This window comes from Lissotriton vulgaris, chromosome 7, assembly GCF_964263255.1.
Source record: "Lissotriton vulgaris chromosome 7, aLisVul1.2, whole genome shotgun sequence".
Lineage (NCBI taxonomy): Eukaryota > Metazoa > Chordata > Amphibia > Caudata > Salamandridae > Lissotriton > Lissotriton vulgaris.
Genome location: NC_141695.1, coordinates 63,372,975 through 63,383,573, shown reverse-complemented (window position 1 = coordinate 63,383,573; position 10,599 = coordinate 63,372,975). Strand labels below are relative to the sequence as shown.

Here is a 10,599-nt window from a genome sequence, read left to right as displayed (position 1 = left end):
GTTCAAGTTCCAGAGAGTGCATGTTTATTTTTCTGTGAACAAGCTGTGCACATTCATATTTCATTGCACATTCAGAAAATCAATTAAATTCAGCTGCAACCCATTGTCTCGATTTGAATATATTAAGAATTGGTTTCATTAGATTCCCTGGGAATAGATGTTCTGGTTTTGCAACATTGCAAGTCAATTTATCTGAGCCTCCATAAACATGTCAATGTTATTTATGTGCAAAAGCAATTCATTTTTTGCTTGTCTTTTGAATTAATAATCATACCAGTTATTCTGTGCAACAAATGATGTGCACTTAGCCAATGAAAATATTGTATCAGCGTGAGATGTTTTTAATTTTACTGATTTGTTCGCTAAACAAGTAACATTTCACTGCTTCTGATACAAAATATTGTGCTATGAAAATCCTGCGCTTGCTTTGTTCGGGAAGAGCAAGAATTTTCAGTCATTTCGTTTCTGCTGGCTGGTTAGAGAGTGCGAGATGCTCGTGGACCTTCCTGTATTTAGGATTGATTGACAGGAGGCTGTGGCTTACCTAACGTCTTAAAGGCACATTGCATTATTGCATTTCATATGGTTTTTGGCCTATGCTAATACCCTAACTAATTAACTTTTGCTTTCTGTAATGATACTATTATTTGAATGAATCTACAAATATTGAGAACTGGAAATCCTTGTTTTTCAGGTGTTCTTTATGGTCCTAATTGAAATTTTAAGTTCAGGATTCTCCCTTTCCTTGCCATCCACCCTCCCTAATTAAGAAAGGGTGAAGCAAGATTATATTGATATCTAACATTCTTTTTGCCTCTACACAAAGAACTGTCAATCTAGATTTCTCCAAAATTCAATTATTTTAGGTACATTTGTCAGATTAGATTGGTGGTCTCAGTCTTGCATAGATGTGATTACTAATAACTTCCTAATTTTTGCATAATGTATGCATTTAAGTATGCCAATAGATTTGGGCCAGTAACCAAGCCGTGAGGGAAATGGCCATCTCCTGCACTTACCTGCTAGCCTGCACTGCCTGCTCTGCCGTTAGGTAAACGGCTCCACGCAGCGAGGGCACTACTACATCCAGCTGCCCGGGGGGTCTGGTACAGCGCAGCAGCAGTGACGCCATCGACGTGCCTGGAGGCGCCATAACTGCAGGGAGCGCCGAACGCTCCTAGTGGCCAGTAACCAACCCGTGAGGGAAACGGCCATCTCATGGACTTTCCTGCTAGCCTGCACCGCCTGCTCCGCCGTGAGGGAACCGGCTCCACGCAGCGAGGGCACTACAACATCCAGCTGCCCCGGGGGACTGGCACAGCGCAGCGGCAGTGACGCCATCGATGCGCCTGGAGGTGCCATAACTGCAGGGAACGCCTCCCGCCCCGCGGGACGTGCGCGGGCAGCGCCCTGCTAAGCCCGGGCAAAGGGCGGGCCCTCTGTAGCCCTCAGAGGCCAGAGGAGACTGGGCTGGGCCACAGACCCTGACTTTGTTCCGAACTGAGTAATAAGTGCTTGATTCACGTGAGACTTTGGTGTTCTGTTTATAATATTTAATTGTGTAAATTGCCTTAGATTTTCCGTTTGTTTTCTCATCGCACACTTCTCCCACTGTGTAAGGATAAGACTGTGTAATGTCCAAATCTAAAATAGATAAGTCTGCTTCTGGACTGGCCACCGTGGATAACTATCTGGTTAAAAAGGTGAACCAAATCAACAATGAGAGAAGGGCTTTTTTGGGTCGAGTGAGTCTACCTCTGTTACATGATGAGGCTTCGCCTCCACTGGGGGATATTGCATTGGAAAATAGTGATGTTACAAGTGACCGGGCTACTATAACCACAGTAGTACAGATACACTGGGAGACACCTGATGTCCTGCCTGACACTTCTATGGAGGAACCAGAGCAGGCGCTACCAGTAACCAGACCTGTGAGATCCTGTAGAAAACTGCAATCTAAACGTGGGGGGTAGCACAACAAAAAAGGAGTTGATCCTCCACGACCAGTTTGCAATGGCCCTATCCCTGGACCTTGTCCTGTGGACGGAAATAAAGAGGGGGGTACGCTCATACATTCGGAACAATTGACCCTACTTGTTAGCTCTATAGTAGCAAAAATAGAGGCTAAAATTTAAGATCTGTTGAGACCCCTGACCACTAAGCTGGACACTGTGTCGCTAGAAGTGGATAGACTGGGTGGACTAGTGTCAGCATATCTGGCCACAGCCCCAGTTGCTTCACCCAAGGTAGTAGATAAGGGTCAGAGTACCAGGAGCAGTACCTGCCACTGAATCTGCTCCCCCTGCCCAACCACTAGTACCTGATCAGAATAAACAACCCATAGTAGAGTCTGAAGGTAGGCCTGACTTCAAACATATAAGGAAAAGTCGCTATATTAATTTGCCCCCTGATTGTGCTGCCTATGTGGTGGTTTTAACAAATGTTCCACCTATTGATGACTTTTCTGTCCAGTCTCATGGAGAATCTCACGATTCTTTAAAAAATAAAACAGTTGCGTGGTTGAGTAAAAATTGGGGATTTCCAACTAAATACTCTGTTCAAATACTATCAACGCGTAGGGTGAATTGGATGGGTCCGTCTAGTCAGACCACCAGTGTGGATTGTATTGTCGCAAATTTTAGGTACCCGCAACATGTGGCAACAGTATTACTAAGGGCGGCCTCTCTAGTATATAATATGAACAGTGTATGTGTTCGCCCACTTGGCTATTTTTATGCCCATTTGCATGTAGCCCCCTCTGACCCTAGGAAATTCAGACCACAGACTCAGTCCTTGACACCGGCACTAAGACACCATATCTGTATAATGTTAATGGCCACCGTTGGAATGACCCTAATGTGGAAACACTTAATAGACAAAATGCTGCTATCCAATGCGGGAATGGTTTTAATGTGGACACTCGGAACAGATATGACTTGCTCTCTGGCCTGGAGGCTTGTGACTGACGCAAGGAGTGTGTGGGGCAAGAAAAGGAACATGTGGTAGAAGAATGTCATGAAGGGACTCTCGCGGTTATAAGGAATGTTAGCATTGTAATCTGTTAGAACATTGCGGGATTGGGATCAAAGAAGGGAGATTTACCTGGATCAGTTTCATTAAGCAATATCACATTTACCGATTCATAAATACCGAATTTTACCGATTCGGTATTTATGACTCGGTAAATCTGATGTAGGTAATTATTCGGTAACAAATACCGAATCGGTAAGAATCGGTATTTACCGATTCGGTAATTACCGAATCGGTATTTGCCATTGATTCCTATGGGCCTTGAAGCCCATAGGAATCAATGGCAATTACCGAATTGCCAAGGGGGACAGGGTGTCACTTTGACACCCTGTTGCACCCCTGTTTCTGGCTTGTGTGCCATCTGACACACATACATGCCCTTAGGCATGTATGAGAGGTGCATGTACACAGGAATTCGTTATTTACCATGCAATAGTATTACATGGTAAATAACGAATTCTTATGGGCCTGTGGCACTGTTTGCAGTGCCACCTCAATATTGATGTACAGAATCAGTAATATTACCGATTCAGTATTTTACAGATTCTGTTAATTTACTGAATCGATAAATTTACCGATTCTGTAAATCAAAGGCCCCCTACATTATAAAACCCAAATACCGGTCGGTAACGGCCGAAATCGGCCGTTACCGACCGGTATTTGATCTCCTACATATGGCCCCATATGTCTTCAGGAGACCTGGTCAGTTGAATGTGACTTCTTCCTTGAAGGTTACAAATCATTCCATGTTCCTGCGTCTCCATCTAGCAGGGGTAGGCCAAAGGGGGGATTAGTTACATTCATTTGTGTTGCTTTACCTTGTAATATACGTAGAGTTCTAACGGACAACCCAGGTATTATTGGGCTGATATTAACTGGAGATAATTGTTTGGCTGGCCCGGTCAATTTTTATAAAGGTGTAAATTTATGTTCAGCTCTCAGCCAAGTATTGGCACTAAATGATTTTATTCTCTCCTCTATGAAAGAATGTATTCATAACCTCTTGATTATGGGTGATTTTAATGTCCATCCATGTGGCGATCTCTTGCTGAAATTTAATTTCATTGTTCTTTATTTCGGTTAAACAACCTTAAAAGAATACAGTACAATAAAATTTTAAAACATTACAGTACAAGCTACATATCGACCCAGTACCGGGTTAAAATTAAAAGGAAACTTGCTGAAATGCATTTCGGATGTGCATTGTGTACAATCCCAGGGCTTGCACATGAAACACACAGTTGAAGGGGAACTACTCAATGATTTATTGAATGATCTAAATTTGATAATAGCTATGGAATTGAGGGACCCTACTAAGTGTTTTTATACACTTACCTTTAAAGGGCATGGACGGGGAACCTTAATTGACTATGTGTTACTCACATTGCCAATGCAGGCCTTTGTGGACTCCTTCTCTATTGAAAATAGTGAATTTAGTGATCATAACCCGCTTACGGTTCAGTTGAAGGGTCCGTGGGTAGTTAAGGAAACCCGAAATTGCATCCCTAGTAGGCTCAGCACAACTGATGGAAGACGCCGCCTTAGATGGTCTATGATTGCTGCTGATCTGCTGTACAAAAAAATAACAGACACTTGTACAGATGAAATCCTGAGTTATACCACAGCTGGGAATGAACCAATTAGAGTCCTGGGTGCTTTCCAAAATTTGTCGTATAAAGTATGTCAGTTGATGTTGGCCCCTGCAAAAATCATAGAAGTCCGGGGACCAAGATGGTTTAACCAGGATTGCTCTAAAGCAGCGCGCAACTTAAGGCTGGCTCTGGCAGCCAACCCCAAAGTTAAATCGACTGTACAAGCGTGTAGGAAAAAATATAAATCAATTATTGCCACACGCAAGGACTTTTTAAGAGAGGAGGCAATAATTGAGATTCTTGATCTCGATACCTTGAAGTGCAGCTCTAGATTCTGGGCATTGGTAAAGAAACATTTCCTGGTGCCGGATCCGGGTGATGGTCTGGAATGTTGCATAACTAAGGATGAGTGGGTAAATCACTTTAAAATATTATATTGTTGCACGTCGATGGAAATCCCCAATTTTCCCCCCTGCGATAGTGATAGCATTATTAGGTTTGAAAGAGGTGAGATTTTGGAGGGCATTGTATGATTGACAGCTGGGAAAGCTCCGGGCCCCGATGGGACCCCCACAGACTTGTATAGATCTTATCCTACCTTTTGGGCACCCATACTGGAGGCGGTCTTTAATGTGGCTGCAACAGCTGGTTGTCCACAATCATGGGGGGGTCTCCATAATTGTTCTGGTCTTCAAGAAGGGAGACAGGGGTAGCCCACTCTGTTATAGGCCAATCTCATTAATAGATTCTATGGTCAAAATAGTAGGTAGAATACTACTGCAGAAATTGTCGGACTGGGCGCTGACAAATAACATCATGTCTATCGCTCAGTATGGCTTCTGCGGTGGACGTTCGACTATAACATAGTGCCTTAATCTCTTCTTAATTTTAAGCAAGTACACTGTAGCAAAGAGGGGTACAATCCACCTTGCCTTCATGGACTTGTCATCTGCTTTCGACTGTCTTAACAGGGGAAAGCTCTGGCAGTCCATGAGGAAAAAGGGTGTTGATAATGGGATTGTTAATTTCCTTGCTGATCTACACAGTAATACTAGTGCCAATGTAAGGTATTCTCAGGATCTGGGCGTAACTAGTAATTTTGACATCAGAAAGGGTGTGCGTCAAGGCTGTATCCTTGCCCCCTTTCTTTTTAACTTTTATATCAATGACCTAGATAGCGACCTACAGAATATTCATACCGACAGTCCTAGAGTCGGTAGGCAGGGTATTCCTGTTCTTTTATATGCAGATGATGCAGTTTTAATCTCTAGAACTGAGAGGGGACTCCAAGCTCTACTTAACGCTTTTAAACTGTTTATGTCAGACAGAGACTTATTGGTCAACAATTCCAAATCATTCATAATGCAAGTTGGCCAACAGCCAAGTAGAAACTTCTTGTTTAAGCTAGATGATGTAGTGATCCCTGTATCGAAATCATTCTCGTATATTGAGGTTATTTTCGATAATAAACTCAGTTGGGGTCCACATCTTGTTAAGAAGAAAGGTGAATTGGCCAGGGTGAACGCCTCCATTTTTAACTTTGCGGCTAAACTGGGGAACAAACCTACCAGTGCCATGATGAAACTTTATAATGCGAAATCAGTGGATAATGCTGTTTATGGCAGTGAACTGTGGGGATATGTCGGGGGGAGCAGTTACAGACTGTTGAAAATTCTTTCATGCAGCGCCTATTGTGTGTCCCAGTTGGAACTTCTAACTTTGCAGTACATGAAGAGCTGGGGGCACAATACTTAAGCGACATCTTTTCTTTACGCCCGCTGACATGTTAGCTAAATCTGTGGCTAAATGAGGACATCCCACTGACTCATTTGATTATGAAAGACTTTTTGTCCCAGGATAAGGCACTGGGCACCCCTTGGTGAAAATACCTGAAATCTAGCTTCTCCAGGCTCGAACATTTGGATTTGTTTGAACAACCAAGCAGGATTGTAAAAGGGGATGTGGAGGTAATTAAACGGGCTTTCCTTATGGACAGGAGTATGCAAAGGGAAGGTGTGGAGTTTCAAAAACCAACTGTAAGAAAATCTGTTATGCTGAATACATGTGAATCAATGGAGCTATATTTAACTGGCTTACTGACCTCACATGAGAAGTTCTTGCTGACTAGGTTTAGGTTAAATCTTTACCATCATCTGCTGATTAGACCAAAAAGTGAAATTTTTAATACATTTGCAGCGCCCTGTGGCTGCGACGGAAAGTCTCCACAGGATATGCTGCATTTTATATTTTTTAGTAGATTTTATGAATACCCACGCAAACGCTATCTGGTTGCTCTTTTAAAAAAACTTAATTTTAATCAGATCAGACCAGCCCTTATGTACCTACAACTTCTGCATAAGGACAGCATTCTTCAAGTTACTGAATTTTTAAAGCTATGTATAAATCTGAGAAACTGTTTGGATCAGTGATGGTCCTTTTTGATGATTTATTTCTCTCATGAACTTATTTATTGTATGTAAATAACTGACCCTTGTACCTTCTGCACTTTACCGTCTATTTTTACATATTGAATTTTTAAACTGCTTTGTTGTATATGTGCTTTTATGGTTTGAATCACAATCGAAATAAAGTCTCTATTGAATTGAATTGAATTGAGTTGATTAAGGGAAAAGGAAAGCTGTCAATGGTGTTTCAAAAGAAGTGTTTCTTTAGTTCATCCTGCAGTTATAGGGGGTGCATGGCCACAGGAGTCGATTCACCAAAATGCCAGGGCTAGCTGAAGTGACATCACATGCTCTTTGACCTATTAATTACAAAACATTTTACTGAAAGAATTATGTTTCTTGCTGCAACCCTCAAATAGTCATCACTTGGTATACATTTTATTTTGAAAAGCAAATTTGAATTAGACCTGCACTTCAATGTAAAAGGCACCCTTTTAACAGATTGAGAAGCATGATGTGCCTAGATATGGAATTGAACAATGCAATACAACACATTTTTGGCAATTGGTCAGATTACAAAAATCCCTCATAACACAATGCATAAGAACATGACAGCCAATGATTGACACATTTCATTGAGCAATTAGTTTGATTCGTAAGAGTCTGAACTGTGGCAGTGAAATTCCTCTTCACATGGTATTGTCTAATTCACAAAATGTATAATGCAATTCCCTGTGCATGACATACCAACCATCTACATACCCTCGTATATTTAAATGTTTTGATCTACCAAAAAATACTCCTGATCTAGTGAATTTCTGTAATAATGTATATATTCGCCTACATTTTAATAGGAACCATCATTAATGCAGACAGGTGAAGAGAGAGCTTTGCACAGAGTCAAGGCAGTGTTCAGCAGGTCACCAGGAATACAGTAAAGTAATAATGCAACACACAAAACGAAAAGCATTAACATTGCAATGCCCTAATAGTTGATGGTGCTTAATATACAAAATGATCTACAGTGTGTGCTCAGAGTTTAGAGTGAGCAGTGCTGTATCGTGCATAAAAACAGTTTGAACGCCTCTACAATTTACTGGTCCAAGCACTCAGCTCATGTAATATGATATGACTTCAAAAATCAGTACAAATAACGTTAAGTGTCTCTCTTTGTGCAAGTCAAACACTCACTATACTATAATTTCAACTGTATCTAAAAGAGCTCATCTGTACTGTTGGCATCCAATCCAACGGATATAAAACATTAAGTTCAAGGTGTACCAAGAGACCACTTGTTAGATCGACCATAGTAGGAAAGTCATGAATAATCCCCCCAGTTTTTATATTTCCACAAAGCAATCTGGCAAGCACATCATGTGTTTGGGATGCACATTCCTAATTTTTCTCGTGGGGACCATGTTGCATGCCACAAACATATATTTCACATTGCAAAATGAAAACAAAGAACTTTACTCGCATTTAACTTATTTTATTGAGCATGCAGAAGTGCAATATGTGATGTTAAACTTTCAGATCTATACAACTCAAAGGGGCATATTATCAAGGGGGTTTATCTCCGCTTTTTCGGCTTTAAAAGCCAAGAAAGCGGAGATACAATTATCTCCCTCTTACCTAGCTGTCGCTAACACCAGTTAGCAACAGCTAGTAGGAGATAGTGACCATCTTGGGCCCCGCTTTGCATGTCAGTGATATTTATCACTAATGAGATGCGAAGTGGGCGTGCCAAGATGTTAGCGACTGGAAACATTCGCTAAGATCGCTATCTCCTATTACCAACTTTTGGAGATATTCGCTCTAAGCGCGAATATCTCCAAAAGCTAACACCTCCCCGAGCAGTTCTTAGCCATGTTATCCAATGGGAGGTGGATAACATGGCTAAGAGCATTAGCTTGGTAATGCATGAATATCGCTGACTTTTCAGCGATATTCATGCATTTTGTCCAATTTTTATCGCTTAGGAGATAAACCTTGATAATAGCAAGGTTCCTAAACCAACATAACGATAATTATCGCTAGTTGTTGGTAATATGCCCCAAGTACCATTTTGCAAATAAAAACATATGTTGGAGAAGATCTTCATGTAGTCTTATAAATATTGTCCCTGTATTCCTTAGCTCAATCTTGTTATGAATTTTCAGGTCATGTTGGTCATTTTAAAAATAATTCCTGCCAATAAAAACTCCCAAAGTCCATGTTTGGCTAAAAAAGGAGGCATTGAAATGACTGAAGAAGGGTGGCTCTGATTGGGGCAGCAGTTGCAGTAGCACTCTGCACCAGGGGGATGATGCCTATTGAACTGATCCCAGTAATGTTTTTTGTGTTTTTTTACGTAGTTTTATATAGTGCAAACTTGACCCGAAGGTATCAGGTATCAGAGCACTTTACGCGAGCACCAGTTGCATTACATGAGGACACAGTCATTTTTCGTATTTACGGGGAGATTAAGTATTTTGCCCAGAATCACAGGTTGTTGCGCATCCTTGCCGAGACTCGAACTCGGTTCCCCAGATCCGAGGTCAACCGCCCTAGCCGTCAGGCCAACTCCTCACCCATTTAAAAATTAAGACATGGGGCAGGGCAGCCCATTTTTATATTTCTTTTGAATCAGGAAATACTACAGACTGCCTTGCAAGAGGAGTGCAGAGATGTGGAGGAGGAAAACTGCTGTTTGAGAGAGAAGGTTCTACCCACAGGAAAGGGAAACCAAAAGGAGAAGCAGAAGAGGTGTCAGTGGGAGCAGAGTGTTAGTTGGTCAAAAAATACAGGCAATGTTCCACGAAACATACCTCTGCCCATATCTTTGAAATGTGTGGTTTGCTTGGAGCTCTGGGAGCTCTGAGAACTGTCATATAACTGCACAGGGCTCTGCCAATCATGCTAATTATGCAGGTTAAATACCTCCTACTCAGGATTAGAGCATCTTTATCTCTTCTTAAATTCTGCAAGAAGCTGAAATTCCTGGCTTTTTAACTTACCAACTTACCCTAGGCAGGACTAGGGACGCACACCTGCTCAGCACCAGGATATCTTTGCAAGAGATATAGTGCTTTACAAATAAACTTAACATAACATTACATTTTTATAGATACCTCCTACTTGTGGTCCCTTTGTATAGGCAAAGTGCTGGGAGATTGTACAGGGTGCATTTGTACCTAGGCATGTGTGTTGTGTTCAGACAATCCCAGGTGACCCTCCAAAATTGGGTAAAATACAGATTCCGTGCCTACAATATGAAGATGATATTGTGCTGCTAGCACAAACACCAGTTGGTCTGCAGAAATTGATTACGGGATTAGGAACCTACATCACTCCAAACCAACTCACGATCAATCACCAAAAGACAAAAGTCATGCATTTCTCCAAACACAATAAAACACTGAACAGGCGCATCTTTTCCTGGAAATTGGGTGAACAACCACTGGCCTGTGTAGATTCCAATAAATATCTAGGCTTTCTGCTAGATTGCAAACTTAACTTTAAGCAACAGATGGAGCAAGGACGCATAAAAGCAAAGCAACTGTTATTCGCCTTCAAAATTCTGAAGAAAAAGC

General features: G+C 41.6%; 1 pseudogene; it reads left to right on the top strand.

Moving 5' to 3' along the window:
• The first annotated feature begins 1,634 nt into the window (after positions 1-1,634).
• LOC147700729 (uncharacterized) lies at positions 1,635-3,006 on the top strand (annotated as a pseudogene).
• The last annotated feature ends 7,593 nt before the right edge of the window (positions 3,007-10,599 follow it).